This window comes from Oryzias latipes, chromosome 19, assembly GCF_002234675.1.
Source record: "Oryzias latipes chromosome 19, ASM223467v1".
Taxonomy (NCBI): Eukaryota; Metazoa; Chordata; class Actinopteri; order Beloniformes; family Adrianichthyidae; genus Oryzias; species Oryzias latipes.
The window spans coordinates 16,875,756-16,897,205 of NC_019877.2; the positions used below are offsets into that span (position 1 = coordinate 16,875,756).

Here is a 21,450-nt window from a genome sequence, read left to right on the forward strand (position 1 = left end):
GCCTGGACCTGCGCGCCCCCTGGAGCATGGAGCACGCTCCGGGAACCACTGGCCCTGTATGCACGGGGGACACATTTGGCAGCCGTGGTCGCTTCTGCTGCTGGCAGATGTGTTTGCCTTCAGGTCCTAGTACGTGTGACCGGAGGACTTCCATGATCAAGACGTCCGCTCAATCTCGGATCTGTGGCCTAACCGAGGTGCTTTTTACTGTGCCAGCTGTCCACTAGCCTTTTAGTATTTCTTTTTTGTAGTTTTTAACCTGTTTAAGCATTTTGTTATATTTTATCCTTCCTAGGACTTTTTAGAACTGATTTATGTATTTTATAGTTTTTAACCACATCTCAGTGACCAGCCAGGTTTTATTATTAACAAATTGTTGTTGTGGCCAAAAAAAAACGGGTCCTCTTTGATGGCGTGTGTGCTCTCACCCAGATCTTTTCCCTAGCTGTTTAATATCCTTCATTTTATGTATTCGCCCTATCTTTCAGCCACTAACAGTCCTTACATGTGGCAGTTGTCACATTGTGACAGTTTGTGGATGACTTTTCTCTTAGTTGCCAGTCAGGTCTCTCTCCTGAGATAAGAGACAAAAAAAAAATCCACGGTCACAAAGGATGTTATCCACACCCTCTGCTCTTTACACACACAAAAGCCCAAAGTTCGTTTAAACTCTATTACTTTAGGGAGGGGGGTATTCCTGAAATTAAGTTAGGAAGCAAGGCCACACAGTCTACTTCTTCCGAGTACCTTTTGTTTCTTGTTCAGTCCAGTACTCCTTCGAAATCCATTCCGGGTTCCTGGGACGTTGTTTCCTGAATCCAGTCCTTGGTAGAGGGGATCCGGTCCAGGTTTTCCAACCGTCTTTGTTGTACAGGAGCAGTTCCGTGTTTTACGTTAAAGAGTTGTGGGTTCTCTTTCAACATTCGTTTCGGTATCTCACTATGGGACACGCCCCCTGCGCTGTCCCCAAGAAGCTCTTTTACATTACGCCAGTCTTGACTGGCAGACAGAAGGTGACGTCTGCTCTCAGGAGGCGGGACTTCCTCCTGCTATAAGAGCCGGACGCCATTTTCTCTCCTCAGTCTAACACCTCTTCTCGCTCCCGGAAGCATCCTCAGACGGCAGGTGTAGTATGCGAAGCTAGCTTAACTGTTCTTAGAGCGAGCTAACAACTCGGTCGCTGAACGCTAGTGGGTGTTACATAGCTTGTCTGGGTTACGCGGTTGGTCTGTCTCCAAACAGCACCCGTTAGAACTAGTCACCATACTAGTATTTTTCGCGCTTCGCTCTCAACCGGAGTCGACGAAGTCGTCATGGAGCCTGAGCCTTTCCTCGCCATGGAAACGGTCAGACCTCTGCCTAGAGCCTTCATATGCGGCAACAAAATTGCCGGGGCAGACACCCATTCTGCATGTGCTGCGTGTCTGGGGCTGCAACATGGAGGACAGCTAGCCTTTCCTTCTGCCATCGGCTGCAAAGCCGCTGGCTGCGGGCGACGCGTGTGGCTGCTTCCCAAACCCGACCGCCGCGATGGACCTGCATGATGTCTGCAGAAGAGCAGCTGAAAAGCTGAGCATTAAGTGGCCTGAAGCCCTCACTGAGACCACCACGTCTCGCTATGAGGGAAAAAGACTGCCTAAAGCCAAGTCTTCCAGCAGACAGCTGCTGCCAGTGTTCCCTGAGTGCTTGGAGGAAGCGACCAGGACCTGGAGCACCCCCTTTTCAGCCAAAAGCCCCATCCTGGGAGGCTCGGCTTTGGACTGGGCTAACATGGAGGATAACGGATTCTCGCATATCCCTCCAGTCGAACCGCTGCTGGCATCCCACCTGCACCCGACGCAGAAGTCCACCATGACTTCCGCGGGCCCCGCCCTGCCCTCGAAAGCTGACTGCTTCCAGTCTCACTGAAAAGTGCTACAAGGCCGTTGCCTCATCAGTGAAAGCCCTGAATGCATCTTCTCTGCTCCTAGCCTACCAGGCAGAGCTGCAGGAACAGATGTCAGCCACACCAACCCCAGACCTGTGGAACGAGCGATGCGTGGTCACAGACCTTTGTCTGCGTCTCCACAGGTCCGCAGTCCAAGCCTCTGGGCGAGCCATGGCCCTCATGGTGGTCCAGGAAAGAGCCCGGTGGCTGAACTTATCTAGTCTCTCTCAGAAGGAGAAGACTCAACTCCTCGATGTGCCGGTGGACCCAAAGAGCCTATTTGGACCAGTGGTAGCCACTATGCAAAGGCGCTGTGAGGAGAAGAAACGGGAAGGTGAAGCGCTGTAGCTGTGTCTGCCCAGGAAGGTACCCCCTCCTATCCCAGCTGCACCGTGTCTTTCCTTCGCTGAAAGCGGTAGCTAGACCAGCTTACCGCACTCCAAAACGCCAGCCTCAGCCAGGTGACCGGAGCCACGGCAAGCCTGCTGAGGCCAGAGGGGCCTGGGCCAAGAAACCGTTTGCTCCCAACGTGACAACGGCAGCCCAGCCAGCGCCTCCTGTCGCTGAGAGCGCAAAGAAAAAGAGGCGTGCCACCTAGGGCGCAACCACCGGGGGGGGGGGGAAACGGGCACAACCAGAAGCCTGCTTCCCCCCTTCCACGACACATTCCGTTCCCGTCGTTTTTCTCCAGGGCATGTTCCAGCCCGACCCAACTGCGTGCAGAGGCCCTGGTGGCCCTCACAGTTCACAGCCAGTTAAAGAGGAAAAAAGAGGGACCCACAGAGAGCTCAGTGGAGCCACAGCTGTGTCCCAGAAAGTGTTTGAAAAGGTTTTTAAAACAAACACACAAAAAAAATCCCCGAGGCATGCAACCAGGCCCCGAGCCAAGGGCGCAGCCTCAACACAAAGAGACAAAACAAAAAACAAAACACATACAAATGACGGGAAGCCGGCTGGGAGCGGCGCGGCTGCACATGAGGCCACAGGAGGGAGCTGTTGCTCCACCAGTGGCACAGCAGCCCAGCCCCGTGGTAGCAGCGAGCCCTGCGTCAGCGCAGCTCGCGTTGGCCACGCCCACCAGTGTCTCAGCGTGGAAGCCGCTCGTCCCGCTCTCGGACAAATCACAGCTATGGCGACACTGCGGGGCGCCACACTGGGTTATAAGGACTGTAACCAAAGGTTACAGACTCCAGTTTGCATCCCCCCCTCCCCTTTTCAAGGGTATACTGCTGGCCAGGGGGCAAAACGCAAGCATTTTGCAGGAAGAGATCAAAACACTGCAAGGCAAAAGAGCCATTCAGCTAGTGCCACCGGAGCAGGCTCACAGTGGTTTCTACTCCAGATACTTCCTGGTCCCAAAACGGGGTGGAGGCCTGCGTCCGATTCTAGACCTGCGAGCACTGAATAAATTCTTGAGGAAGTACAAATTCAGAATGCTAACACACGCAGGTCTGATACGGTTTGTGCGTCCAGGAGACTGGTTCATATCCATAGATTTGAAAGATGCATATTTTCACGTCCCAATATACCCCCCTCACAGAAAGTATCTCAGATTTTCCTCTTGAGGGAAGATTCACGAGTTTCTAGTGCTCCCCTTCGGGCTCTCACTGAGTCCGCGGGTGTTTGTGAAATGCACGGAGGTCGCACTCATGAGACAGATGGGCGTTCGGCTGGCAACGTATATAGACGACTGGCTACTCGCAGCGCAGTCTCCCGAAGAACTCAGGACGCAGGCCGGGTTGCTCACATCGCACCTAACTGCACTGGGCTTCACAGTAAACTGGGAAAAGTGGGTGTTGACACCAGTTCAAACAATCACTTTAATCGGTTTATCCCTGAACTCAGTCGAGTTCAGAGCGCGACTCTCAGCAGAGAGAGTGACAGCCTTCCGAGCGTGTCTGTCCGCAGGGGGGCGTGGATAACGTTCAGACTGTGCCTCAGGCTCCTCGGGCTGATGGCATCGGCTCTGTCCGTCATCCCTTTTGGTCGCTTACACATGTGTCCTTTTCTGTGGTGGGTGGCGTCGCTCAATCTAAGCCCCGCCCGCCATGGGGCTTGCTTCGGTGACGTGCATTCTCGCCCTACACAAGTGGAGGGATATCTCTTTCCTCACCATGGGCATTGTCATGGGAACCGTGCAAACAAGACAGGTGATCACCATAGACGCCTCGCTGACAGGCTGGGGAGCCACTCACGAGGGCAGGACAGTGAACGGTCTGTGGGGCTTTCACTGCCCCCCTGGGGGTCGACACTCTAGCGCACGAGTGGCCTTGCCGACTTCTGTATGCGTTCCCGCCGTTGGAGTTGATTGCCCCTACCCTCACCAGGGTTCGGGAGGGGAAACACTTCTTCATCCTCGTAGCCCCTCGGTGGCCCGGGAAACACTGGCTAGCGGACATCATTCAGATGCTGCACAGCCAACCGTGGCCTCTGCCTTTATGCAGGGACCTCCTGTCCCAGGCCCGCGGGGAAATTTTTCATCCTCATCCGGAACGCCTGGCTCTGTGGGCCTGGCCCGTGAAAGGCTGAATCTCATGGCAGCGGGACTCCCGCAGAACGTCGTGGACACGATCCAGAGTGCCAGGGCGCGGTCTACCCGCTCCGCCTACGGCGCCAAATGGCGCCTTTTTGAGGACTGGTGCGTAAAAATGGCTGAAGTGTCTTTCCAGAGCCCCGTCCCAGTCATTCTATCGTTCCTTCAGGAACTGATTAAAAAAGGTTTGTCCTTTTCCACCATTAAAGTGTATCTGGCGGCCATATCCGCCTGTCACATAGGTTTTAATGACAAAACAGTGGGCCAGCACCTGCTTATTTGTCAGTTTATGAGGGGCGCACGTCGGCTCCGACCGAGCCTTGTTGCTCCTTGGGATTTATTGGTGGCGCTGGACGCACTGTCGTGCGCACCGTTTGAGCCACTTAGGCAAGTGAGCCTCAAAGCGCTCTCTTTTAAAACAGCTTTTCTTATTGCACTAGCTTCTGCTAAGCGAGTGAGCGACATCCATGCGTTTTCAGTTCACCCGTCCTGTTTGCAGTTCTCCAGAGGGGATTTTAAGGTTTTGTTGAAACTGAATCCGGCATTTATGCCCAAGGTTTTCAACCCTACCATACCTTACCACGCAATTGAGTTTTTGGCATTCAACCCGCCTCCATTTTCCTCTACGGAGCAAGAGAGGCTTCACACATTGTGTCCTGTGCGGGCGCTGCGCATGTATGTGGAGAGGACGGCTGGCTTCAGAAAATCTGAGCAGCTGTTTGTGTCGTGGGCTTCTCCTCACACAGGTAAGCCCATAATCAAACAACGCCTGTCACACTGGGTTGTGGGCGCTATAACCATGGCTTATAACAGCAAGGGGTTAACACCCCCGGCGGGCCTGCGCGCTAATTCCACTCGCAGCATGGCATCATCACGGGCAGTTTTTTAGGGTATCTCTCTGGATGACGTGTGCACGGCTGCCAGTTGGGCAATACCTCACACTTTCATCAGATTTTATAGATTGGATGTCACTAGACCAGGGCTGCCTCACGCAGTGCTAGGTGTGGGGTGCACACCTACACCTGTATGATCTCTGTTGGTCTTCGGAGTAAGCTTATCTGGCAATACGGGAGTCTCTAAATCCCATAGTGTGATACCGAAACGAATGTTGAAAGAGAACTTTAGGTTAAGAACTTAACCCCGGTTCTCTGAAACATGAGTGAGGTATCTCACCAGATCACCCTCCTTGCCTGGAGCGAGAAGAGGTGTGCTTACTTAGACTGAGGAGAGAAGATGGCGTCCGGCTTTTATAGCAGGAGGAAGTCCCGCCTCCTGAGAGCAGACGTCACCTTCTGTCTGCCAGTCAAGACTGGCGTAATGTAAAAGAGCTTCTGGGGGACAGCGCAGGGGGCGTGTCCCATAGTGAGATACCTCACTCATGTTTCAGAGAACCGGGGTTAAGTTCTTAACCTAAAGTTCTTGGTCCAATTTGTTGTGTTGTGACTTTAATCCAGGTTTTGAGCAGGTGTCTTGTGGATCAGTGGTCCCCAACCTTTTTGTCACCGCGGACCGGTACAACGCAAGACACGTTTACCGTGGGCCAGTGGGGGTGGGTGGGTGGGGGGGTGCAACGCAAGGCACGTTTACCGCGGACCGGTGTGTGTGTGGGGGGGCAATTTTGAAGGCTTCATCGCCTCATTGGAGAGCCGGTCACCGCATATTACGCACAGCGGGTTTGGTGCGTGGGAATTGCCCGTGGCGATAAATCCATATTTTAAATAAGTTTCTTGATACTGCCTGTTAAAGGCAGATTTCCCATTTTAAGCGGGTGCAGTCTCCTCTTCTGTCCCTTCATTGGACCGTTTCCCCTTGACAAAGCAACTTTCTAAAGAAGTTTGGTTTTTGCTCATTTTGGTTGTTTGGGTTTAATTTTAAGGGGGTGTATCACGTGATGTTTGGTGTCGCGACTTCTACCCTCGTTAAGTGTGAAGGATGTAACAGAGAGAATCCGGTCACATTTCAAAAAATTTTTCGAGATAAAAAAAATTTAAAAAATAAAATGGAATTTTTTTTTTTTTTTCTGTGCGTCCCTGTGCCAAGTGTCCCGCAGGCCGGTACTGGGCCGCGGCCCGTTGGTTGGGGACCACTGTTGTGGATAGTGCAGGGTGAGGCCTTGTGCAGTAAACTGTCTGGAAAAGTTCTGCAGCATCTGATCAGGTTTTCCTCTCAGAAGACGTCAGTCTTTCAGAATGAAGCACGCATGGTTAGTCATTGGATCCTCTTTCAGCTCCCTTCTCTCTCTGACTGCTCTTCTCCCAGATCCTCTGCGTCTGTCTTTTAATGTCCCCTTTTTCCACAGCTGATGGCACTCTGATTAGAGGGCACGCCTCTCCTCTCTGACCTGCACAGGTGATTTTCATCAGGGCGATATGCAAGCTGTCAGATCGCCACACCCCCTTCCCCCTGTTTTTTTTTTTTTTTTTTTTTTTTTTTTTTGAGATGCAGTAAATGAATTACACAAAGCCTGCAAAGTCCTCGTCATCACTATCTTCTTGGAAAATTGCGAGTACTCTCTGGTGTTGTTCTCTGTCCAGTTCGGCTGCTGTGGGATAACATGGTTTCATTTGGGCCACATGGACAATGCGCAGGTCCTCACCAGTATCCTCAAGAACAACCTCAAAATTCAGAGGTCCAACTCGTCTTGTAATTCTATACGGTCCCTTCCATCGTGGCGCCAACTTTGCAGAAAAGGACTTATCCAGTCTGCTGTATGGATGTGCACGCAGCCATACCCTGTCTTTTTCCTGGAACTCCCCATCCCTTCGTCCACGGTCATAGTTGCTCTTTTATTGGAATCTTGCTTTATGAACATTGGCTTTGACTAACTTTTGAAGTTCAGCAATCTGATTTGCTGTTATATATACAGGTATATCTGGTGCACACAGTTGAGGACTAAGTGCAGAATTAAAGGGTCCTTTAAGTGGTCGTTGCAAGTTCAACTCAGCAGGGGTGACACCAGTAGACTCGTGCACTGCTGGGTTTAATGCAAAACGGAATTCAGGCAGATATTTATCTCAGCTTTTGTGGTTGTTGTCCACATAAGAAGCAATCATCGCCTTTAGATTCCGGTTGATTCTTTCTGTTAAGTTGGTTTGGGGATGATATGGGGAAGTTCATTTTTGTTGGATAGTCCATCGTTTGAACATTCCCTCAAACACAGATGATATAAATTGAGGGCCTTGGTCAGACAAAATGTACGTTGGCACCCCCCAACGGGTCAATATCTCTTTACGTAGGACTTGAGAGATGGTCTCAGCAGTGGCCTGGCGAGGAGGGAAAAACTCTACCCATCTGGTATAATAGTCCACAAATACCAGAAGATACTGGTTGTTGGTTGAACTTCGGGGTAAAGGACCCATAATGTCAACTCCAAGCATCTCCCAAGGAGCATGTACTGTGACCTGTTGGAGCTTACCCGGGGGTTTCCGGTTCGCAGGTTTGTGGACCTGACAATTATGGCAGCGTTGAACATAAGAGCTTACATCCAAACTCATCTTAGACCAGTATACCAGTGCTTGCAAACTTTTATATGTTTTGTATCTTCCCAGATGGCCAGATAATGGATTCTCGTGAAAATGATGAATGACTTGTTGTCACAGAGAAACAGGTAGGTAAATCTGGTACAGCGTTTTATGTGGTAGATGAATGACTCGATAGATCTTGTCCTCCACTATCGTGAATTTTACTATTTCATTTTCAATTATCTCCCCATTGTCCATAATTCTTTTGTACAGGTTCTGTATTTTCAAGTCCTCCTGTTGGGCTTTCCAAATGTCCGCATCTGTAATTTGAAAATCTTTGCATGTGTCCCCTTTTGAATGAAGGACAGCTGCACAAGTGACGGTTGAATACAGGAAGTCATCCACTGGAGCTCTTGACAGAGCATCCGGCACAGTGTTATATTTTCCTTTATGTTATTCCACTGTGAATGTGAATTCTGGTGCTGGGTTTTTGTGTTTTGAAAACCCAGATAAGGGATGAATGATCAGTTGTTGTTTCCCTTTCAGGCTTTTCCCATCAGGGGTCGCCACAGCAAACAAGTCGCATGGTAAACTTGGCAATGTTTTACGCCGGATGCCCTTCCTGACGCAACCCTCTCAAAGCAACCGGGCTTGGGACCGGCACAGAAGTAGAGAAGGGAACAGGGAGCAGCCCGGAGTCGAACCCTGGTTTCACGGACGGAAGGCGCCGCAAACCAGCACGAGCTAAACCGGCTCCCGGATGAATGATCAGTGATCACTGTAAAAGGCCTTCCTTCAAGGTAGTATCTCCACTTTTCCAGAGCCCAAACTACAGCGAGGCATTTTTGTTCCGTCGTAGAATAGTTTCTTTCAGCCTGGTTCAAAGTGCGGCTAGCAAAGGCAAGGACTCGTTCGGAACCCAATCCTGTTAGCTGAGTCAAAACAGCACCCAATCCGACGTCACTGGCATCAGTGTAGACAAAAAATGGAAGACTGAAGTTTGGATGGCCTAAAATAGGAGGAGAAATCAAATGTTTTTTTAGTGTTTGAAAAGCGTTGTGGCATGAAGGTGTCCAAACAAATTTGGCTACTTTACGTTTGAGTGCATTTAGTGGTTCAGTAAGTTCAGAGAAGTGTGGTACGAAGCGATGGTACCACCCAGCCATTCCCAAGAACCTCTGGAAATCCTTTAGGTTTTGAGGAACTGGGAAATCCTGGATCGCTTTTGTCTTTTCTGTGTCCACTTAAACTCCACCAGAAGTAACAACATGACCTAAAAATCGCAGAGAGGTTCTGAAGAATTGACATTTCTTCATTTTGATGGTTAGATTGGCTTCTTTCAGCCTGTCTAGGACAGCTTGGATGTCGAGGTGATGTTGCTCATATGTGGGTGAGTAAATGATGATGTCATCTAAATACACAAAACAACATTTTCCTCTTACGTCAGCTAGAACCATTTCCATCAGGTGCTGGAAAGTAGCTGCTGCCTTTTTCAAACCAAATGGCATGACGGTAAATTGGTAAAGACCCATTGGACAGATGAAAGCTGTCTTTTCCTTGCTGTCTTCATCCATCTTTACCTGCCAGTAACCGCAGTTGAGATCCAAGGTGGTGAAAACTGAAGCTCCTGACAAGGATGCCAATATTTCCTGGATATTCGGAATAGGATATGCATCAGTATGTGTGATAACATTCAGTTTCCTATAGTCCACACAGAACCGAGGTTTGGGATTGTTTTTCTTGGGCACCAGAACAACAGGAGCAGCATATGAAGACTTAGAAGGTTCAATTATATTTTTCTCTAACATCTCCTTTATATGTTCTTTAATGACTTGCTGCTTAGCAAGGGAGACCCAGTATGGTTTCTGTTTGAGCAGAACATCATCACTTAGCCATATTTTATGCGTGGGCATGTCAGTACGACCCAATTTCTCAGTGCAGACGGTTACATTTTCCTTAAGCTGGCACAAAAGTTGGGGTTTGCCGAATTCATCCAAATGAGCGTCTTTAATTGCCTCCTGGAAAGGATTAACAACAAAATACTCATGAGTTGATGTTATTGGAAGAAGAGCTGAATACAACGCCAGAGCAGTATTAGTACAAACGGCTGAGGTTTCTGCAGGCTCAGGTAAAAACTGATAGTTCTGCTTTTTTTATGTTTGAACCAGTAGCAGTTCTCTGAAACATCGAACTGTAAACCAGACAACCAGAGGAAATCCAATCCAATGACAGCAGGAAAGGTAAGATGGCTAGCGGGCATGATGACACAAGGCAACACCACAGATTGGTTCTGTAAAGTGAGAGTCATCTGGCTCCAACCTAATGGCTCTCTGCTTTCTCCGTCTGCCAGGAATAAAGGTCCACGAATCCAGGCCGTTAACTGGTCATGTGGCTGCTTAATCATTTTCAATACATTTTCGTTCACTAATGTGTAGGAAGATCCAGTGTCTAATATGGCAACCCCTTTCCATGTCCCAGTATGAAGTGGCAGGAATAACTGACTGGGGAATGGATTATTTTCAGTTAGAGAGGGAAAGTCACAGGAAAGAGAACTCAGTATAGGAGGCCTACCTTGACCACTGGCAGAAGGCTGAGAGGGTGGAGGACGTTGTGGAGGAAAAGGATTTTTGTTATTCCCGGTAGCATTCAACAGGGGGCAAGAGGATGGAGAATGGTTGCCCTTACAGTGCCAACAAAAAGCTTGACCTTGCTTATAGGTTTGTTGCAATTGTGCTGGAATCTCGTTAGGAGATAATTTTGGAGGTTCAACTGTCATGGTTTTGATTGGTTTCCTTGTTAAGCTTTTTCTTTGCTCATATTGTTGTTGGTTTTCTTTATCTTTCTCCAGTTGCTGTCCAAGCCTAACAAGTGCGTCCACAGATGTTACTTGGCTACTTCTCAGCTGGCTGGCCAGTTGTGGGTTAATGTTCTTCAAAATTAGTTTTATAATTTCCTGTTCCTGAATCGTTGGTTTCCATCGTTTGCACAGAGATTGATACACGTAAACAAAATCCTGAATGCTTTCCTCTTCACCCTGTACTCTATTCCTGATACTTTCTGCTAGTTCATCTTCATAATCTTCAGAGAGGAATGCTGTACGAAACTGATTACTGAAGTCTCTCCATGTATGGACCTTGTGACGAGCCGCATCCCACCAGTCTCTTGCTGTCCCATGCAGCACATTCCGAAGGGTAGCAACCAGTTCCTCGTCTGATAGTGGATTTAGAGCCAGAAAATCCTCACATCTTTCCAGATACTGCAGAGGATCTGAAACATCATCAATCCTTCCAAAAGTTGTAAATTGTAATTTAACAGGACTTTTTCCAATGAACCTGGATTTCGGTTCTCCATGGATTAAAGAACCTCCAGGAGTTTCAATATGGTCATCAGGAAATCCATGTTGCACAGTAGACTGCAACCTAGGTGCGCGGGCTACACCCACAGGGTCTTGATCTGGCTGTGCTACCAGGAGAGTTTGAACACCAGCATCACCAAATGTAATGGTGGCTTTGCTCCGTCTTTCATCCATTAATGTTTGAATTGTGGTTTTGCAGAAATTAATGTCATCTTGTAGGGTTGATATTTTTTCAACCACAGGGGTTAGAACAGAGCAAAAGTCTCTAAAAAGATCAGCATGATGACTCTTCAACCTCAAAACCACTGTCTTTCCCTCTGCATGCCACAGTTGGCACGGATACCATAAGTTGCCGACCCCTTGTGTAAAGATAGAATGAATGGGGCGATGTATTGTCAGATTTTGAGTGAATGCCTCCTTCTATCAGCAAGGGCATTGCAGATGAAACCTGGCTTGGTCTTTCAGCATGACAATAATCCCAAACACATTGCCATAACACAGTATTTAGTTCAGATTTTCTAATTGACCCAATACTTAATTTCCACCATAATTAACGGATAAATTCTTTAAAAATCAGATTGTGATTTTCTGGATTTTTTTTCTCACAGTTGAGGTATACTTATGATAAAAAAAAAAATACAGGCCTCTCGCGTCTTTTTAACCCTTATGCTATCCCATGACTCCACCCTTACAGTGACCTGTTATACCTACCATGACAAAGGTGGATAAAGGTGAAGAGGATTTCATGTAATCCATGGACACCAGTGAAGATCACAAATCATTGAAGAAAAAAGGTTTAGCGCACTGTCTAGTGGGTCTAGATGACCAAACTCCCAACTTTAAAGTGCCTAGGATAGCACAAGGGTTACACCGGCCCCAATTTTGTAAGTTCCCCCACTCAACCCTTGTGCAATCCTAGGCACTTTAACATTAGGGTTAAATACGTTTTTCCCCCACTGTATTCATTTCTATAAAGGTCCACCACAGCTCGAAGGTTGACCATCAAGCACATGAGTTAGGTTTAGGTTCTGACTTTGTCTGGATCTAAGTTCTTTAATATTTCTCTTTCTCCTGGGTATGCTATAGAGCTACTTCTGAGCTTGGATCATGGAACTTCTCTGACCCGGCTTGAGCTTCACACAGATGAATTTGTACTACAATGCTTTACAGAGAAGCTGATGTTGAATCCTGAACAAGCCCACACCATCAACCTTCCACCACTGTACTTCATAGTGGGCACGATTTGGTTTTTTTTGTTTTTTAAATGTTCACTCTCAGCAAACATCTTGACCTTAAATACAAGTCATTTCAGTTAGAGATGTGTGGAGCTTGGTCTTCTGAATTTCTGCCTCCTGTTTTGAACTGAAATCAGCCAAATGATGTGAACTCCAATTATTTCCTTTTCTCGTTTGACTTTTCATCATCAGTCCGTTTCAGTACTCTGCTTCTCTCCTCTTGGGGCCATCCAGCTACGATGGCCCCTACGATGGTTCACACTGCAAGGCTTAATGCTCAATTTTTTTGCAAGACCGCTCACATTTCCGAGTAAATCCGAACTTTTGTGATCTACAGTGTGACCGTGAAATGACCCAGAATTGACCCGCATGCGCAGCAGAGTACTCAACGGTGAACAAAGTCACTCGTTGATTACGGAAGTAGCTAACGTTAACATGGATGTCAACAACAGTGTTTTCAACAGCGGAGCTGTTTTTTCATTAATACATTTATTTTCACAAAGGAGCCAGCACAATAACAATCTTCTAATTTTTAAGAAGGCATTGGAGCCAGGATCATCTGTACCCACTCTTGTGGTATGGGAATGTGTATGTGTTGGGGCCGCGGGTGGCCGTTTGTGTAAGAGACAGGACAAGAGCGCGTGCATCGGGAGAGAATGGGGGGGGCAGTGTGGGCGCGCATTCATGTTGTGTGTTACGGAGGAAGGACAATGGTAATAAAAGAAGGTTTCCCCCAGAATAAATGCTATGGACTCTTTATTAACCCGTTCTGGAGAATCCTGGAGAATCTAAGGGTCAGAACAGGGATCGTGGTCAGCGCTTCTGACCATGGCCGGAAAGGGGAGAAAGAAAAAAAAAGTATTCGCGGGAAAGGTTCATCACCACGCTCGGCCATTTAGCTGGAACTTTTTTCAAAAACTGCCCGGTTTCGATAAGAGCCCTGGAGTTTGGCCTGAATAAAGCTGTCACCCGAAATATTAATCCAATTAGTGACCTCGCTTCCCTTCCACTGACTGGTCTCTGATGCATCGTCTGCCATGGTTGATGTTTATGTTCTCGTTCCCGCCTATTTCAACGCAGAATGATGACGTTTGTTGCGTATTGATGACGTACGATTCGGATTCAGGTGGCCTGGCCGGTCAGACGGCGGTCGCAATTGAAAAGATCGGATATGTTTCAGATTCAAGACGGCATACCCAAGTGGCCTGAAAAGATCGTATCTGTGTCGTTCAGACTGTCAAGAAAAGACCGGAATTGGGTCGCATAGGGGCAAAAAATCGGAATTGGGTCGTTTCAGCCTGCAGTGGGAACGTAGCCTAAAAGATGTTTTCCAGTAAGAGTCAGAGCGCTGCCTGAGTACGTTAAGTGATCAGATCCGAGAGATCAGAAGGATTTTTATTGCCATTGTCAGTGAAGTGTTCAAAATAGTTTCATAGACTAGGAATTTGCTGCGGTGATAATGTGCCACACACAAACAACAAGTAAGAATAATAATAAACTAAAAATAATAATAAACAGTAATGAACCGAAAAAAAATAAAGACACAGTGATCATAGCAATAAAAATAAATACAATAGTGCAACAGAGAATGAAGAAGGTGCAGGTAGTGGATAACTGGACTGATAAGTTGACATGTTTAACCCTTGTGCTATCCTAGGCACTTTAACATTGGGAGTTGGGTCATGTAGACCCTCTAGACAGTGCGCTGAACCTTTTTTCTTCAATGATTTGTGAACCTCACTGGTTTCCATGGATTACATGAAATCTTTCCCCCTTTATCCACCTTTGTCATGGTAGGTATAACACGTCAATGTAATGGTGGGGTCATCTAACACAAGGGTTAAGGAGGGAAGAGTTAAAAAGTGTTAATGAGTCTAACGGCAGAGGGAAAGAAACAGTTCTTGTGTTGTGAGGTCTGGGCCAAATGGACTGAAGCCTCCTGTTTGAAGGTAGTGGATCAAATATCCCATGTCCAGGGTGAGAAGGGCAATGTAAAGGTTCTGGAGAGATGGAAGACTGCAGCCAATTACCTTCTCATCTGAGCGCACAATATGCTGCAGTCTGTTTATGTCCCTGGTTGTGGCTCCAGCGTACCACACAGTGATGGAGGAGGTGAGGATGGATTCTAAGATGGCCGTGTAAAACTGCACCATCATCTGGGCCAACAGCTTGGCAGACTCATCATCATCCCATGAGGGTGGTACCATCCACATACTTGATCAGTTTTACAGAGTCATGGCTGAAGGTGCATCAGTTAGTGTGCAGAGAGAAGAGCAGAGGAGAAAGCATATAGCCCTGTGGAGATCCTGTGCTGATAGTCTGTGTGGTGGAGACATTCTTTCCCAGCTGCACGCACTGCCTCTGGTCTGTCGGGAAGTCAGTAATCCATCTGCAGGTGGAGTCAGGCACGTTGAGCTGGAGGAGCTTGTCCTGGAGCAGAGTGGGAGGGATAGTGTTGAATGCAGAGCTGAAGTTCACAAACAGGATCATGGCATAGAGGGCTATGTTTGTTCAAACAATAGGAACTGAGTGAGTTCTGGGGCAGAAGAATCACTGCACTTAGGCTGAGGAACTGAGTAGTTTATCTCATTCCTCATCGATAGGACTGGATGTTTTTTGTGTAGAAATGCATTCAGTTTTTAAGGGTTTCCCTGAGATGAGCACTTTGAAATACTGGTTATGCAAATGGAACACTTTACTGTGGAATGGTGCAATTTTTACTGAGAACATAAATGTTTAAGTTAAATTACCCTGAAGTTCTTCATTTAACCCTTGTGCTATCTTAAATGACCCCACCCTTACATTGACGTGTTCTCCCTACCATGACAAAGGTGGAAAGATTTCCTGTAATCCATGGACACCAGTGAAGATCACAAATCATTGAAGAAAAAAGGTTCAGTGCACTGTCTTGTGGGGTCTAGATGACCCAACTCCCAATGTTAAAGTGCCTAAGATAGCACAAGGGTTAAGAAGGAGGGATTATCAGGTAGTACTAGGTAATAGGTGGGAACCTTCATATGTCAGGGGGATTTATTCCTTTGGGGAAGATCAATTAACATGTGTGAAGCTGCAAGCATGTCTCGTGTGTTAGAGTTAGCTAAAGATATGAAACTCAGCCACTTGAACAAACACGCTAACTCAGCACGCAGCAATGCAGCCTCGGTGAGCGCGAAAGTGGGAAAAATATCCTAATCACCATAAAAAGCCTTGTTGTTGCGCAGTGTAGGTCCAGACGACCTTGTCGTCAATTTTGTTTTGTCAGGAAGGATTCTATGGCATATATTAAATCACAAGCAGCCCGCATTTCTCTTGGTGGTAAACCTTTTAATATCATTTTGCCGCGTACACACAAAGAGGAAACCTGACACGCCGCAACACATGAAAAACACTGAATTTTACTGACTCTGTTGCTATGGTGACTGCAATCAACAAATACGCTACAGTGGACAGGGGTAGATGGGTCATTGTTTATTGTTGTGGTCAAAACACAGGAGGGCAAGCCAGAAGAAAATGCATTGGTGGATTCTGCCAAGTGTTATTAAAGGGTCAAAACTACATTTTTAAGAATTGATTTGTTTTTGAAATGATTTGATTTGTTAAAAGTTTATTTCAAGCGATCAAATATGAATAAGACACAAAAAACATTACAATCATCAGTTATACATTCATATAATGACGTATCAAACTTAGGATAATTAGATGTAAAAAAGGGAGTGGAAGGCAGTGAATTTATATAATCCCACCCCTGTCCTACCATAACCATTTTATTACATGATTTATCCATATCAAGTTCATAACTTTTATCAGGATTAAGAATCCTTAAGTATCAATAAACAACATAACAAAGATGAATTACTTACCCATTATGAAAAAATAGACATAACTATTTTAGAAATCAACATGGCAAATGCAGAGCAGTTATCTAAAATATATGCAGATTATGTTAAATAGAAAAACCATATATATGATTAAAAAATAATACTATATCAGTAAAAAAAAACATAATACTGTTTCAAAAATCTTCACAGCATAAATTGATCAAGTATCAAAATATGTTTAAGTAGGAAAAATCATGAATCAATTTTTGGAGCAAGTGAAGTAATATAATTTGAAATCAATCATTTTAACCATCATCAATAATAAGGTAATGCTGTGAAATAAAAAAAAAGGTCCATAGTCTGTCGAATGTCCAAGGTTGGTATTCTTTCTTCTGCTGAGTAACAGCTGTTCTTCTGGGTTTGTTTTTGTTATTTCAACTTGTCCTGTCCTACAGCTGGGCAAAAAGATAAGAGCCTTATACACTGTAAACCCGGATTTCATATCTAATCAAACATTTAAAGTATAATGTACTTACATGGCTCAAATCGATTAAGTTTTGATTGCATTACTAGCAGATAAAAGTATGTTATACTAATTTATAGAGCTAGTTGAGCCAGTGAATAATTTTAAGTGAAATAGCTTAAAATTCACAAGTTTTAGTCATGCAATACATGATGGGAACGTGATCACCATCACTTTGCCGCCGAGAAGACGTCACTTTGCCGCCGTCTCTAAGCTTTTTGCCGAGAAGACGTCACTTTGTCGCCGCGCACCGGACAGTCCAGTTTCTGCTAAAACTCGCCAGAGATGGTAAGTAACTTTGATTTAGCTAATGTTGCTCCTGAGTCATTCAACTTAATGTTTCCGTGTTTGTGTGTTGATACGAGGGGATGCTGGTGAGTAGTGGGAGGACGGTAGCTTATCTAGGTCGGCAGCCATTTTCACCTGCTAGCTAACGTTAGAAGTTTTTTTTCACTTGGTTGCTGTTTGTGAGAAGTCCAAGTGAAGCAGTTTGACGTCGATGGACATTAACATTGTCACCCATTAAGGTACTTAGCTAGCTAAGTAAGTCACCTTTATCACTGGAGGGGCTTTTTATGAGTAACTTTAGAGAAAGACATTTTATTAAGTTCAACGGACATCACCTGTAACCACCTGTTGATGGCTTAACGTTAGCTAGCCAAATTAACTTTTTTTTTGTTTTGACGCGCTGTTTGTGAACTTGGAAAACTGTCGTTTTAATCAGTTCAACAGGACATTTTCAACCTGTAGCGTCTTAGCGGGCGGCGCCCGGCTTTGAACTGCCTCTCTCGGCAGATTAAAAGCGCCGTGGGCGAAGAAGAGTGTAAGCGACCACATTGCATCGTTTTTTCCTAGTATTAACGTTAAATGTAAATGACTGACCATTCATTGTATTATTGTCTTCTGCATGACATGTTTTGCATTAGTGATTATTTTACCTTCAAGCACTTAATAGAAAGTGAATTGCAACCGGATTATGACTGAGTATAGCAAAAACGTTACACTCCTAACAATTACATAATATCTTTAATGTTAGCTACTTTGAAAATTCAGGTATATTGTTGCAGTAGACCACTGTAGCTTATATAAGTTGCTTTGTCTCTTATTTTCTTTGTTTTATTGTGTTGCAGGTCATGGGAAGAGATTCCTTTAAAATCAGTATCCTGATATTAGCGACAAACTGGATACCAACCTCTGAAAAATATGCTTTGGAAGTGTAAGTATTGCCCTAACTGTGAAAAGAGAGCACAGCTATTTAAACATTATGGGCTAAAACATGGAAGTTATGCAAGAACACAGACTTTTCCTTGTTTATATCAGGAATGTCCATGTACATTTAAATCACTCAATGCACTTAAAGTACATTTATCTCGCCTTCACACCAAAACTGTTGATCAGCAGCCAGATGCACCAGTTAAATTTTGCTGTCTGTCATGTGGGTTTGCCGAGTCTTGTTTTCAGACTGACTACTTTACTCACCTGCATACTGCACACTTAAAAGTAAACCATAAAGTCAGGTGCCCATATAAAGACTGTAACTTTGAAACAAGTATATACTCCACTTTCAAAGCACACAAGAGTAAAGTACACCAGGACCAGAACTGGAAAAGTTTCAAGTCAGAAATCATTGGTTTGGATAATGTAAGCGATGACAATGATGCTACACAAGACCAAATGTCACATGCTGATGATATGGATGATTTAGAAGATGTCAGTGTAGAAGCTAGTGAGAATGATCTTCGTGATTTAGAAAAACAGCTTGAGCACAACTTAGCATCTCTTCTGTTAAAGATGCAAACTGTCCTTCACATACCAGAGAGTTCTGTGCAAGAAGTAATACAGGAGCTTTGTCAAATCAATAAGCTGTCACAGCCACTTCTGCATAACAGAGTGAGGGCCGTACTAAAGAAATATTACGCTGACATTAATGAAACCGTTGTGAGAGTGGTTACCAATATCGTATCAGAAAGTAACATGTCATTTTGTGCCAAAGATGGATCCCTAGGAACTGCTAAAAAGAGAGCGGCCTATGTACTTAGAGAGTTTCCACTGGTGAACCCCATTGAATATTGTGTGGAAAAAGGCAAAAAAACACTTGCATATGTCCCTATTGTTCCCATGCTCCAGAAGTTGCTGAACAAAACTGACATATTGGATAAAGCCATGTCAGAAAAAGTCCATGTCCACCAGGAATTTAGCTCATACGTAGATGGGCAGTGCTTTAAAAAAAACTCTCTTCTTGCAAGGGAAGAGTTCACAATTGCTCTTACACTTTACATTGATGACTTCAAAGTAGCCAATCCTCTAGGAACATCAAAGCTGAAACATAAAATATGTGCCATATACTGGGTCATTGCCAACATACTTGCAAAATATAGGTCAACCCTTAACTCAATCCAACTTGCACTACTGGGCAATACCTCAACAGTCAACGAGTGTGGTTACGCTAAAGTTCTGCAACCTCTTATCTATGATCTAAAGTTATTGGAGCAACATGGTGTTTACTTGGAACAACTAGGTGAGAGTGTGTAAGGCACTGTCTGTTGTTGCTGATAATCTTGGTGCCCACTCCCTGGCAGGATTCTTGGAGAGTTTCACCACTGACAAGTTCTGCAGATTCTGTTCGGCAAGCAGTTTTGACAAACAACACCAAGAGGTATGCTCTGGTTACTTTAAACTTCGAGACAAAGACTCCCATGATAAGTAGGTGCAGGAGGTGAGAGAGGACCCAGCATTGAGTCGAACTTATGGTGTGAAAAGAGCATGTCCTTTAACTGAGAATCTTGAGCACTTTCATGCAGTCACTGGTTGCCCTCCTGACATCTTGCATGATATATTGGAAGGCATTGTTCCAACTGAGTTGTCCCTTTGTCTTAAAGACATGATAGACAAGGGTTATTTCACACTAGAAATGTTAAAATCAGGCCATCAGACACTTTAACGACACATTTACTGACAAAACAGACCGACCTCAGATTATTGGAAAGGGATTTTCCAACAAAAGAACCATTGGTGGAAATGGCCATGAGAATTAGTGTCTCATAAGGCTCCTTCCTTTTCTTATTGGTCACTGTGTCCCCGAGGGTGACAACACTTGGGAAATTATCATGCTTCTCAAAGATGTGGTTGAGCTAGCTGTTGCACCAAAGCATACTGAGGAGACACTGCATTTCCTGGACTGTAAAATAGCAGAGCACAGACAGCTGCTGCTGTCAACATTTCCAGATTTCAATTTAAGGCCAAAACATCACTTTTTGGAACATTACCCTCAGCTTGTAAGGAAATTTGGTCCCCTGTGTGATGTTTGGACAATGTGCTTTGAGGGGAAGCACAAGTTCTTTAAAAAGGCAATTCGTAATGTGCAAAACTTCAAAAATGTTGCCATGACACTTGCTACCAAACACCAGAAAGCAGTCAGTTACCACCTTGACTGTAGCTCTTTTTTCAGACCATCAGTTGAGATGACAAAGGTTACCCCATTTTTGCTTGCCTCTTTCCCTTTGAACGTTCAGAGAGTAATCGCGCAAAACATTACAAAGCCTGAGTCGGTTCTTAATGCATCATCTGTTTGTGTAGATGGAATCAAATATCATCCCGGCATGATACTCTCTACTGGCTCATGGTCAGGTCTCCCTGAATTTGGCCAGATTCAAAAAATTGTGGCCGTTAACACAGAAATTATGTTTGTTTGCCACAAAACGACAGCATGATATTGTGAGCATTTAAGATCGTACCAACTTGTCTGTAATGAGGTCCCCTCTTTGGTTGTGGTTCAGATGTCAGACTTGAATGATGTCTTCCCATTTTCAGGATATAAGGTTCAAGGAGAACTTATGGTAACACTGAGACGATATGTTATTTGCTAAATACCTGTCTTTTATCATGATTTCCCAGATGGCTGAGCAAGAGAATATAACCATGAGGGTTATTGTCTCTGAGGGAGATATAAGAAAAATGACGACTAAACGACCTGACACACTTGACGATTTGATTGGCTGGCTCAAAGGCACTCTCAAAGCAAACTATAGTTTCACCTTACAATACCAAGATCCTGAATTTAACAATGAACTGTGTAACCTCACCAATCTATCTGAGCTCCCAGAGAAGCCAACAATCAAAATCATCCCTATGATTGAGCTGGTACCAATCTCAGCAGACACTGAATCCTATGGTGACACAAGCAGCCAGGCAGACACAGAGATCCTGTCTAACACTTCTCTGGATAGAAGTTTTCAGTGGCCAGAGGTATTTGACGTTCCCAAATTTTCAGTTGATGTTGAGTACAGACTTCGTCAAGGTAACCTGTTGTATCTGAGAGATGGAACATGTCTTAAGGTGACAAAAGAGTTGAAACATGACATACTGGAAAAATTGGCCGAGACCATGTATGCATTTAAAGCATACCCAGAAAAGGAAGATTTTGAAGCCGTTGCAAAAGCCTTAGTACAAACCCACCCGTGTCTCAAAGAATCAGGGTCATCCTCCGGCTGGAATGGATGGAAGAACAGTCTCAAGTTCAAGATGGGAAACTACAGAACCAAAATGCGCCAGATAGGACGAGTTGATGTCACTGTCAATGGTGGTAAACGTGGAAGGTA

The 21,450-nt window shown here is 45.3% G+C and overlaps 1 pseudogene; it reads left to right on the top strand.

The window, feature by feature from the left end:
- The first annotated feature begins 1,089 nt into the window (after window positions 1–1,089).
- On the top strand, window positions 1,090–5,957 carry LOC105353809 (annotated as a pseudogene).
- The last annotated feature ends 15,493 nt before the right edge of the window (window positions 5,958–21,450 follow it).